The 13,798-nt window shown below is 32.5% G+C and overlaps 1 pseudogene; it reads left to right on the top strand.

Moving 5' to 3' along the window:
• Window positions 1-6,728: 6,728 nt before the first annotated feature.
• Window positions 6,729-11,848, top strand: LOC142615441 (glutamate--tRNA ligase, chloroplastic/mitochondrial-like; annotated as a pseudogene).
• The last annotated feature ends 1,950 nt before the right edge of the window (window positions 11,849-13,798 follow it).

Below are 13,798 nucleotides of genomic sequence, written 5' to 3'. Positions count from 1 at the left end.
AACAATTAGAGGCTGCAAACACATTCTTATATGATAATATAGTTTGTATCTCTAGCATTACTCTTAGTGCTAAAGTCACTATAAAATATTTTCCAAGAGAGTACTACATATGAATTAGGAATTAAAGCACCATGAACGCATAAACATGATTCTACATTCCCAACAAATAGGAGTAAACAAAATTACCTTAGTTGTCAACAATCTAAGGTAATTTTTAGCTGGAAGCACATTTCATCATATAAGCATTGTTTTAAAAACCGGACAGGATTGGTCGATTTGACCGATTCAATTAGGAACTGGAAGCCAATTTGGTTCAGTTAAAAACCCTAAAACCGGTGAAAACCAGAAAAACCAGTCAAAAATTGGGTTGAACTGGGAATTTTGAAAAAAAATAAATGGTTCGGCTCTCGGTTTGGTTTTTAAAACCATGCATATATGCTAATTTGTCAAAAAACAAAGTCGATAAAAGTCATGGTGGTTGGTAAAAACTGGAAAGACATGAAGTTTTCACCTATTGTAGTCGAGCTAGGTCTTTTACAATAATGCAAAGATTATCCAAGAAAGTGGAAAATAAGGTGCAGGGAAAGCACCATTGACCCCCAACAAATAGGAGTAAACAAAAGCTCCTAGCTGTCAACAATCTAAGGAAATTTTTAGCTGGAAGCCTGGAAGCACATTTCGGCATCTGTATATATATATATATATATAAAAGTTGAGACATAGAATTTAATGTTGTTGTACTTCTATTGAGCCACCTCATCAGCCACGTCATATTTTTTTTTCCTTTATGATTTTTTCTATTTTATTTTTTATATAATAATTAAATATAGTTAATGGACAAACCTGTTAATGCAAATATTTCACTATTTAGCTATCCAAATTTATTTCAACTTTTCATTTTCTTCTTTCTAATTTCAAGTAATTGTAAAAATTGAATAATTCATTATCATTTAGGGGATATATGCACATGTTTACTATTTCATTAGATGCAAATGTTTAACTATATTCAATGTTTTCTTTTTTCTAATTTCAATTAATTGAATATTTAAAACTTTTCATCTTCTTATTCTACAGAAAAGAAAAGAAAAGAAAAAAAACTCTTCTTCGCTTCCTCCAACCTTTCCCCTCCCTCTTTGCCTCTTTATCCCCCTACTACTCTTTACTTTATCGTTAAACTTTCTTCATCATTTCTTCTTTCTTATATTTTAACTCTTCTTCTCTTCATCTTATTTTGTATAAATTTGATATCATATATTCAATTCAATCCATATTTTTTTTTTCACACAAAAACTGTGAGTTCTCTCTCTCTCGCTTGATTTTTGTTCTTTCTTATAACTCTAATTTAGGTTGATGGTTTTTTTTATTTCAATTTTTTTGTGTTGTATTTTTTAAATTTCCTATCACGAATTACTCTTATAACTTTGGTTGAATTTTGGTTTGAGTTAATATGTAGTCTTTTTTTTTATAAAAAAAATAGAAATTTGAGTTTATATCAAAACAAAATATACATTGCTACGAATTTGAATGTGCCTACCAGTGGACGTCCACTAAACAGAGATGTATTCACAATGTTTTTAGCTTTTACATACTTCTTTGGTAATGTAAATTTGAGAAAGAGAAAAGGGTAGGCAAATGATGTATTGTCTTTCATAATCTCCTATGTCTTGAAGAAAGTGAAGGGCCTATTAGTCTCCCTTCTACTAGAATTTTGTATAGAAAGCCTTTTGCTATAAGTTTTTAGACTTTTTGTTATTGTGTAATCACTCTATAGTCTATACTGTGACAAAAAGTGAATAAAGTTTTTTTTATTTGTAGAGTATAAAAAAAGTAAAAAAAATATTCAAGATAATAATTTTGTATTGTTGCATCCATGTGTTTGGTAAAATTTCTTTTAGAAATCTTATATGTTTTTCTCAAATCTATTTTTTATTTTTATTTTGGTCATTTTATTACAAATAATTAGCATCTCCACCATCAAATTTTTAGTTAATATGAACTTTCTTGGTAAGCTTTTACTTTGTTTAGTTGATCAACTTTACTAAAAATGCCAAAAAGAGAATAAATAAAATATAATTTACTTTATAGCATCATTATGTTATTAATATTTTTTATGTATAGATACTTAAGGAACTTTTTCTTTTTGTATTTTATGGTTTATTGATAATGATTTATTGCATAATTATCTTTATTTACTTTTTCACTTAGTTTCAACTGTGAGGAAGAAAGAGGCATGGATCTATGTTTTTGAGAAAAATATATCTACAAGAGTTAAATCGCATACATCTGTATAGTAATAAACAAAGTATACATAATTACAACTTGATCTAATAGTTCTCAAACTATCATTTTTATTTTAAATAAAATTATTGCATTGCGTTTACATACATATCTCACTATATATATTACCTGACTACAAAATATATTTTGTTACACTACAAAAAATTTCTAATTTAAAACATAATTTCAAATAACACATATTGAATTTTTAATAATATACAATTTAATATATTAATTCAATAATTATCCAATGAAAAATAATCATATCATATTTTCCTACACATCGCACGGGTCTGCAACTAGTATATGTTAATTTGTCAAAATTCTCGAATAATGCAAGTATTATACAAGAAACTGGGAAGACACAAAGTTTTCAACTATAATATAGTCTAGTGGTTGGTAGAAACTGCCAAGTCTAGCTAGGTCTTCTCAAATAATGCAAGTATTATCCAAGAAAGCACAATATAAGGTGTAGGGAAAGCACCATTGACCCGACGTCCTTGGCGTCTTTGTTAAGTTTAGCTGTTTAGGTCTTCCTAAATAATGCAACATTTGTATATTACTAGTGGTGGATGCAAAATTCTCTCTCTCTATCTTGCTAGTGGTAATTTGAGATGTGGTAATTTGATATGGTCATTCATGTAATTTGATAGACATTGGTAAGCCCCGCGGAAACCAATTGAACAAGATTTACCTTTGTAAAAGCTTTACTGCGTATTTATCCATATGGCCAATTTGAGCTGTGTCCTGCACTATTTATCATGAACTTGATCTGAACTTCATGGACTCATTACATACCAAATTTGCTAGTTACAAAGTCATGGAATTTGCCAACACAAACACATTGATCGTAACAAAATTTAATGTTATTTTGTTATTTGATTTTTTTTCTACTCTAAAGGTTCTTTAATATCACCATGTACCTGTGCCATTTGAGCTTGAGCTCATTGGCTTTTTCCTGATCTCTTTGCAACTTCAATATATGTCCTCATCTAATGGCTTTTACCCATCAGATAATGTAAAGCTAGTAGAATCAATGGTATAGGCTAGTCTTTACTATGAAACATTTTCAAATAGCGTGATAGATATGAAATACGAAAGCACAATTGACACTCCAAGAGCCTTGTAGTTCAACTAATTGCCATATTTTAGTGTTTTCAATATAGACATCCAAGATCAAAATCTCTCCTACCCTTAACTATCAAAAAAAAAATCGACTTTAAAGTCCTTGGCCTCTTCTTTGGTTCAGATTTTTCTTAAACAATGCAAAGCTCATAAACCAATGGTATGGGTTAGTCATCACTAAATATTTTCCAAGAAAGTACTAGATACCAAATTGGGAAAACACCATTGATGCTGAAGTTGTTAGCCTCTCCTGAGTTTAGGCAAAACTAAAGGCGAAAGAATACATATAATAGGGTTAAGTCAATTAAACTATTTATTGACCAAGAGAAAATGGATCATCTTCTTCCACCTTTTTATTTTATATTAGCAAAATAAAAAGAAGATACCATGATTGTGGGTGGAAAGACACCATTGATGCGAAGTCTTAGCCCGGGTCTCCTCAAATAATGCAAACTTTGGAAAAAAAGCACGAGATACAATCTGGGAAAGGGCCATTATACCAGTAGACACTAGTGGATGTAACTTTTGACAATTCCTTGGCTTCTTTGTTAAGTTTAGCTATTTAGGTCTTCCTAAATAAGGCAAAATTCGTACATTACTAGTGGTGGATGCAACTTTTTTGCCTGTTGAATGAAGACCATCTTTCCAAAAAAACAAACGAGTGTGTAATTAATTAAGAGATAGAGAGGAAAATGATAGAATGGTTAGAGTCCTTGAAATACTAACACATCATCTCATCAAGGACTCACTCTTGGAAACGCGCTTTGCATTATTATTACAATATATTAGCACCATTTATGTTTTAGAGCCCATTTGGATTGAAGATGAGAGAGGTGGAGTAGAAGGGAATAGAATAAAGTTAGCAAGAAATTAACCTAATTTTTTGCTAACTCTACTCTACTCTCCTCCACTTTCTCTCCCTCACCCTCACCCTCAATCCAAATGCGCCATAAATCTCTAGCATCTTCTTGATTTTAGGTATTCTCATATAATGCCATGCTCATAATACCAAGGACATAGGTTAGTCATCACTAAACATTATCTATGAAGAAAGTATTGAATACACTGACAACGTCTTTGGTTTCTTGTTGGGGAGAAATTATTAGGTCTATTAGGAGGGCTGCTAACATGGTCCTCCCTGACCTCTCAATTGATAAAATGTTATTATTTATGCAAATTTGACATCATTTGGTAATGTCTTTATATGTTATATTAAATGCTCAATTAATGACTTTTCATGATATTATCTTCCCTACAAAAACAAATAATGGAAGTAAGTGAATTATGATCGCTACAAAGAACACGCTTTGCATTATTAGACTAATTGCAATACTATAATGTGGACCGTTTAATACAAGTATATATGTAGCATGCTTGTGGCTATTTTAGTTGAAGACCACTTCGTTTGGAGAAAACTTTGTCTTATTTTTGTCACGGAAATTCAGGAAAAGAAAAATTAGATGAGTTGAGATGTTTTTGCTTTTTAGTGGTGTTAATTTTTGTTCAATTAGATTTTAATAGGTGATTTGGTTGATGGGAGCAGATAGAATAGTTCTTTTACAACTCAAAGCTTCCATGATCAAATTCAAATACATAGATGATAATAATTTTACATCTTGGGACACAAGCAAAAACATTATGAAATGATTTTGAAATCAACCTAAAGTCAAATCTCTTTCATGAAAGTGTATCCACAAGGCCATTGGTTGTTTTTTATTCCCTCAACGAAAGTATTCATTCATCAAAAGAAAAGAAAATATCTTCTTGCACCTTCTCTTTTTAGTAGAAAAGGTTGCCATTGTATTGGGTGGAAAGATACATCGATGGGGAGTTTTAGAGTTTGTTTGACATCGGCTTTTAGTATTAGTTTTTAATTTTTAGATTTTATGTAAACTTTTTAAAATTTCATTTTTTTTTCTCGCATTTTCTCACTTTTTCAAATTTTTTTAAGGTACAAGTATACTTTAACACATTTTCAGCAAAAAATTTTCATTAAAAAACTAGATAAATTGTTCCCAAACTAACACTTAGTCTTGGTCATCATGTTTCTCACATAAAAAAAAAGGAAATAAAATAAGTCTTGGTCATCACAAATAATGGATGTAACATTTCTGCTTTTGAAAAAAAACACAAATATAATATGAGAAAGCTCCTTTGTATAGGGATGAAGCCAGGTGGGGTCCAAAGGGGCCCGGGCAGAAAGGGAAAAAATATGTTCTTCACAATTTTATATTTGACTTCCTTTTACAACAATATTGGCCTCTTTTTCTTATATTTTTACATTAATTTCATTATAACATGTAATAAGAAACAACGGTATTTTGTGCCTTGTAGTGTATTCCATACATAACAATATTGTTGTGTCTTTGTCTTTGTTACTATTCTGTTAAAACTAAATGAATATTTGATTAATTGGAATTTTATAATTTCCTTTTCTTATACTTTGCCTTCGTAACTCAAAATTCTAGATCTATCCTTGCCTACCTTTGTATTAGTAGCGGATGCAGCCTTTCTACTTGTTGAATGGATTAGACAAGAACTAAGATAGCGAGGAAAACGTGAATGAATTAGATGAAAATAATAATAAATAAATGTCTTATTTTTCTTCTATTTTCTTTTATTTTTCTCTCTCATGAATCTAGGAATTTCGTAAATTTCTATAAAAGAGTGCAACAACATTACGAGATCAAACAAAAGTCAAATTTCATTCGTGTGAAACTATATTAGTAAGGTTTACTTCCCTCAATCAAAGTATTTACTCATCAAAAGAAAATAAATTATCTTCTTGCACCTTTTTCATTTAGAAAAGATCGTCATCGTAGCAAAGTCTTAGTCTAGGTCATCTCAAATAATAAATGAACATTGTTTTACACCTTGGGACCCAGCCGACAAAGAGAGGGATTGCTGTGAGTGGGAAGGTGTCAAGTACAACATCACTACTGGCCGTGTAATCGATTGATGCCAATCACTACAAAGCATTTTGCAAACAACGTATTACATTCAAATTATGAAAACACCATTGTCCCCAAAGTTTATGGCATCTTCTTGAATTTAGGACTTTAGGTATTCTCAAAAAATGCAAAGCTCATAACACCAATAGTATGAACTAGTCATCACTACGAAATATTTTCTACGAAAGCACTATTGAAGCCAAAAGTCTCTAGCCTCTTCTTGAGTATGTTGTCTTCTCGAACCAAATCTCATAATATCAGTGTTATGAACTAGTGTTCACTTTAAAAATACATTTTAAGAAGGCACTAAAATACGAGTTGACTTGGTGAAGCACAATGGATGCCAAATCTTAGGCCTTTTGTTCAGTCCAAATCATCTCAGATAATGCAAATGCAGCAAAACTCATAAAATGGTATGTGGGCAAGGCATCCCTACCAAACATTTTCCAATAATCTGCCAGAGATGAATTAGGAAAGTACCATTAAGGCCTAAATCTTTGGCCATTGAAGTGTTTTAAAATAGCACGTGACAGACAGCGAGAGTTAGTGAGAGAGACAGTAACATAAGAATAAGATCAAGTGCTCTGTTCTCTGTTGGGTGAAGCTAACGGCAAAAACACATAGGAAAGATTAAAGATAGGATCACAGATTGAGATTTGAGATTGAGATTGAGATTGAGAACAATGGCAACGACCTTCATAGGAACAACGCCGTCGTCCTGGATGAGGATTAGTATAAATCCTGAGGTTGCTTCTCCTTCCATTTTCCGTCAATCCTGTCTCTCTTTTCACAAACGCTTTCGCAGGAGGAGTTTCTCAATCTCGGCGGCCACTCCCACTGCAGAGGAGGATAAAGAACAAGTAGTAGTCCGTGTGCGTTTTGCTCCTTCGCCCACGGGGAACTTCCACGCGGGTGGAGCTCGAACTGCGCTCTTCAATTACTTGTTCGCAAGGTCCAAAGGTGGCAAATTTGTGTTGAGAATTGAAGACACTGACTTGGAGTGATCCACTAAACAATCTGAGGATGCCCTCTTGCGAGATCTCTCTTGGCTCGGTCTTCACTGGGATGAAGGTACCCCCTTTTCCCTTTTCCCAATTCTTTGCTACTTATACTGTGCAGCAGCAATACAATCAATTTGTTAACTTGACACTCATTTGCTTGTTTCATCTATGCTACTTTTATTACCAATCATTCATTTCTGTTCTATTTTTCATTATAGATTTTAAGCAATGCTAGAAAGATAAATACTTGGCCCGCCCCTGTCTCTGCATAGTGTCATATATTTTGTTTAGACACTCTATTATGAATGTCATAATACATTAGATGGCCCGCCCTAAAATTCTGAGACTAGTAAGCTGTAGTTGTTGCAGCTAAAAACACAAAAAAGTTTGCAACTTGTTGTGGTGTCAAGTTTCCATGTGCCCCATGCTAAGATGCTGACACCATTTTTATTATTTACCAATTACAACTTGTCACCTTAACAATTGTGAAAAAAGATGATTGAATTTTTTTTTTTTTTCACAAGACTTAATTGTATTTATTTGTTATATTGCACACATTCTTGGCTATGATAGACAGTTGGATACTGAGATGGAGTTGGAGTTGAGTGATAATTCTCTACTCATAATTAGCATTTCTTAGTAATACTGTGTTTATACTTTGAAGGTCCTGGTGTTGGTGGAGACTATGGTCCATACCGACAATCTGAAAGAAACTCTCTGTACAAGCAACATGCTGAGAAACTTTTAGACTCTGGTTATGTTTATCGTTGCTTTTGTTCCAATGAGGTAATCGGCATTAAACTTTGAAGCTTGTGTTGGTATTTCTTATGAGTTATGACATTGGAGTAATGAAAAAGTTGTTTTTGATGAAAAAATGTACTTGTAATCATCATTAATAAAGACTTACTGTTGATAAGTTTTTTTCTATAATGTATAGCATGGCTAAAATCTTGATTTTCATTCTTAGCTCTCTCTCTCTCCTTCACTCACATTGGTTGAGAGAATAAATCTTTTTTCCCCCCTTTCATTATGCTGTTTCAGCAAAACTAGTACCTTTTGGTTTTAATTGTCAGGTAGTCATTTATTTGGACTACAAGCCTTATTAGCACAATCTTTTTGCATTCTGGAATGCATGTTTTTCCATTTTTTGTAGTTTCCATCTTCTATCTCAACTTATCTTTCTGGTCAAAGTTTAGGGCGTTTTGTGAAAATGTATTTTCTATTTATAGGATCTTATCATTATTTTCTTCAGGAACTGGAAAAAATGAAGGAGATTGCAAAACTAAAGCAGCTGCCTCCTGTATACACTGGGAAGTGGGCAACTGCTACTGATGAAGAAGTACAAGAGGAGTTGGCAAAGGGAACCCCTTATACATATCGGTTTCGTGTGCCAAAGGATGGGAGTTTGAAAATTAATGACCTTATTCGAGGCGAAGTTAGTTCTTTACATTTTTTGGGCTCCCTGTAGTCTTCTTATATTACAATAATTTTTTTTTTTTTCATTTTCCTTTTTCTTTGGGGCTTTTCAAATTATCAGATGGCTTTTGCCCTGCCAGCCATCAACTTTAAGTAAATAATATAGTGGATGTATCTAATAACATAATGTTAAATCATGTTGTGTAGGATGTTAACTTTGTTTGATAGTGAAATGAAGGTTAGCTGGAACTTGGACACACTTGGAGATTTTGTAATTATGAGGAGCAATGGGCAACCTGTTTACAATTTTTGTGTCACAGTTGATGATGCTACCATGGCTATATCACATGTTATAAGGTATTACGTCCAACCTCCTTAAAATTAAGGGAAATTTGCTATTTACCTGTCTGTAAATGTAGCAAGTTTACCATCTCGAATTTTTAATTTTTCTTTACCCTGGTCATGGTCCATGTTATGTTAAGACATCATATTCTTTCAAAACTTGCATTTTCAGGGCAGAGGAACATTTACCAAATACTTTAAGGCAAGCACTGATATATAAGGTACTGTTAAAAATCTGAACCTTTTTCCTGCTTTTCCTTGCTTTTGGTTTTTTTTTTTTTTTTTTAACAACAGAGAGAAACTGATTGTGGTCTCTATACATTATTCTACTACAGGCTCTGGGTTCTCAATGCCTTCTTTTGCACATGTTTCCTTAATTCTTGCACCTGATCGGAGTAAGCTGTCAAAACGGCATGGTGCAACTTCTGTGGGTCAGGTAATTAATCTTTATTGCTGTAATTTGTACTTCATGTAGAAGTTGGGGTATGAGTTGTTCTTGTGCTCTCCTTTTTGGTCATTAGGCTTTTCTTGTTAGCCTATATTTTTATAAGGGTAAACATTTCCAGCTTTACTACCATCTAACAGTTCAGGGAGATGGGGTATCTACCCCAAGCAATGGTGAACTACTTGGCACTTTTAGGTTGGGGAGATGGCACTGAAAATGAATTTTTCACCCTTGAGCAACTTGGTTAGTGATTTTGAATCCTCTCTCTCTCTCTCTCTCTCTCTCTCTAGAACCATGCTGATAGGCTCATGTGGATAAAAAAAATCTAAAATTTTTGCATGTGCATTTATTTTTCTTTTGATCAATTTCTTACCTAAATATCTTTTTTGCAATTTACAGTTGAAAAATTCTCAATTGGTCATGTCAACAAAGGTGGTGCTATTTTTGATTCTACTAAGTTAAGGTAAATATGGCTTTTCGTTATCATATGCTGAGAAAACCTATTTGTTTGTTATGCCCAGCAAGCAGTCCCTTTGATTTGAAGATGTAGAGTTTAAAAAATGTTATGCAATGGATTTATCAAAAAAAAAAAAAAAAAACGCAATGGCATGTTTGTTTACATTTTCTGATGGTTGCATATATTGTGTAATATTCCAAATTCAAATTTTTATTTCCACAATTTGATTTTGATTGTTTCTCAATAATTTGGGCTGCCTGTCACTAAAAACAAAAGATGGTTTATTATATTTTTGAATGAGCGAGACTATTTCTAAATTGTGGATGTATTGGAGGTTAATTGTCTAATAGTGTGCAAGTTATTATTGTGTATAGTAGCTACCTAATAGCTTCTCGTTTATGTTCAAATTAAAGGTGGATGAATGGTCAGCATAGCACTACCATCAGAGGAGTTGACCAAGCTTGTTGGTGAGCGCTGGAAAAGCACTGGTATCCTCACAAAGTCGGAGGGGACATTTATCCTAGTAAGACTTTAGTATTAAAATCTTTTGATTGCATTGAATTATAATTATAAACTTCAAGATAGAGAGTTAGAGAGTTAGAGAATTTCTTTTTTCTGTTTAGATTTAAGGTGATCTTGTAATCCTTGGTATTGTTGTGGATTATACTGTTATTTAAATTAAGTATGGGATTATGTGGTCTGCTGCAGAAAGACAGGTTACTGTAGATAATTTATTTCATTTTGGTTATATGATGTTTTAATATCCTATAATCAAGCAAAGCAAGCATGTTTTAATAGTTGAAACATAATTTTGTATAATAGGAAGCGGTTCAGTTGCTCAAGGATGGGATTGACTTGGTAACAGATGCAGACAAAGCACTCTCAAACTTGCTATCTTATCCTTTACCTGACACTTTAAACAGGTTATATACCTTGCACTTAATTCTGTTGTTTTATGCTGTCATATGTCATCATTTTTTCGGCCTGATAAACTCTTTCTTATCTTCTTAGTTGAATACACATTGTGTCATCTATAAATATGCTTTTCTACTGGATTTTATTTCACTTAATTATTGCTATAAGTACCTTTTGGGGGAGAATGTTAACTGTAATAAAAAAAAATGCTTCAGAATAGTTTGGCCCCTAAGAACACAACCATGTCTAATTACAAATTCTTTTGCTCTCTGCAGTCCTGAAGCTAAACCTGTCTTAGAAGATAAGCTTTCTGAATTTTCAGCCGACCTCATAGCTGCCTATGACAGTGGTGAACTCCTGGGTGCTCTTGAAGAAGGGCATGCTGGCTGGCAGAAGTGGGTGAAGAACTTTGGCAAATCGCTAAAGTGCAAGGTGGTCTTTAATTAGAGAGTGATATGTTTATTTCACTTAACAGTATCTGGCCATGAACTGAAAATCTGCCTACTTCCATCCTTATCACAGGGGAAATCACTCTTCATGCCTCTGCGAGTGTTGCTAACAGGAAAACTCCATGGCCCAGATATAGGTGCCAGCGTGCTTTTACTCCATAGAGCTGAAACCTGTGGTGTTGTTGCTCCAGAAGCTGGGTTTGTGACATTGAATGAGAGGTTTAAAATGCTGAGGCAACTTGACTGGGAAGCATTAATAAAGGATCAGTTTCCTTTGGAATCTGCTGCTGCTATATCAAACTGAGAATTCACAGTTTTGACCAGCTATTTCTAAAAATTAGTTCATCCATATATTTTTTCAGATTTTTTTTTTTCCTGTTGTCAAGAGCACTTGATTTGATTATGAAGGTTCCATATTTAGTTTACTATCTACAATTTTATAGTGATATGAATGCAATAAGTAAGTCTCTCTTCGTTTCTCAAAAAAAAAAGTCTCCCTTCTTTGGATTGGTCGTAGAGCACCTATTTTCTGTCATTTAAACACATGGAATGGTTATGAATTTGAATTATTAATACTAGTACCTATAATTGCTCATACTTGTTTATTTTTCCGCAAACAAGCCTAATTTAGCTAGAAGACCAAGGATGAAAATCCACCTCATGGCACTAAGAAGAAGAATGATCGTCAAACAAGCACCTTAAAAAACCTCTAATCCATCTTCTATCGTGTTCCTTTATGGTCTATTTGATTTGAGAAGTGGAGTAGAGTTGGCTTAAATTTAGCCTAATTTTAAGCCAATTTTATTCTACTCCCTTTTGCACCTTCATTCTTCTCCCTCAATCCAAACAGGTCTTTAGTAAGAATTAAAGATGAATCAACAGTTTAGCCTCATTGGATCAAATTTCAAAAATCAAATCAAGAGAGAAAATTTATGATGATTAAAATGAATGCCTTAAATTTCTCATGGAAACAATATCAAATCAAATATACAAATGAATTTATATTCTAAGGAGATAGAAAGGACTGAGAAAAAAGATGTTAACGTCATGTACTAGCCAAAATCACCATAGGAACTAAATTTAGCAAAAATGGACAGGAGTGGAGAAAGGAACTAGATTGACTAAAATTTAGACTAAGATAGAATAGAGGGTTATTCATACCCATTAACTAACAAAAATGGAAATTTTCAGCTATTCTGAACAAAGAGGAAAGACGTTGCTAACTTTGAAATATAAATAAGAGGTATACAAAGATTTAAAATCATTTGAAAAAAAAGCAAATCACATAATTTATGAAAATAATTTGATTCAATATTAAACAAATAGGAATCACACAAACTCTATTTAAATATTGTATATTCTTTTCTATAACCTCTAATTGAATTTATTTAATAAAACTTTAGTAAATAAATATGTATCATTAATAAATAACTAGTGTGCGATGCACAGATAATGTTATAATGTTTTATGTAAGATGATTTTGAAGAATGTTATACATGTATTATAGCATAATTGTTATAGAACTTTATTAATAATGAGTTTATAATAAAAAGCAACAATTATAAATTGTATACATATATTTGTTATAATTATTGAATTGAAATAATGAGAAATAAAAAATAAATATAAAATATAAAAAAACACTCCTATTTCAACGTCAATGTTTAATCAAATCCTATTAAAGTTCAAAATTAAAACTAAAATTCTAGTGAGTGCAGTTAGTGCCAAATTTGCCAAGTTTAGATTTGAAAACACTCTGTTATTTTTTGTAAGTATCCCAAGCTAATATCAACATGACCAATTGCAATATGCAGTAATTTGAAAGTCACAAACCACAATGGTTAAAAAGTAATTATAACATATAAATTTGGATGATCCCTTAAAGCTTTCAAATCTTCAAATCTTCATCATACATAGAAAACTTCATTAATTTTGCATGCCTTGAAATTATAAATTATTATTAATTAAAAAAGAAAAATTCCTTCTAGTTGAAAACATTAAAAATAACATCTTAAAGGAAACAACGGGGTAAAATAAAACTGGTCTTAAAGGAATACTCCAATTCTGATGATACATTTGTGATTTTGGCAAATGTGCAAACTGTGGAGAGAGAGCCATTGGATATGATTGGATCATTTCCAGACCGGCAACAACATGACGTGGGTGACAATGGTGGAGATTTGGGCTATCTGGTGGCGGTGGTAGGTGGTTTAGGATTTCAATTTGGCTAAATGGTGGGTTTTGGGTTTTTAGTTTCTGCTATGAAATTTTTTCAATTTGGCTCAAGAGATGATGGTGAAGTTGTAGATTTGTTTGGCGATGTTGATGAAGATATGGTGGTGATGTTGCAGAGTGAAGAGGAGAGGCAAGAGAGATGAAAAAATTATAGAAATTGTTAAGATTTTTGTTAAAACTCAGGG

Source organism: Castanea sativa, chromosome 11 (assembly GCF_040712315.1).
Source record: "Castanea sativa cultivar Marrone di Chiusa Pesio chromosome 11, ASM4071231v1".
In the NCBI taxonomy this organism is placed as follows: Eukaryota; Viridiplantae; Streptophyta; class Magnoliopsida; order Fagales; family Fagaceae; genus Castanea; species Castanea sativa.
Note: the sequence above shows the minus strand (reverse complement) of the source record. Positions and strands in the feature narration are given on the sequence as shown.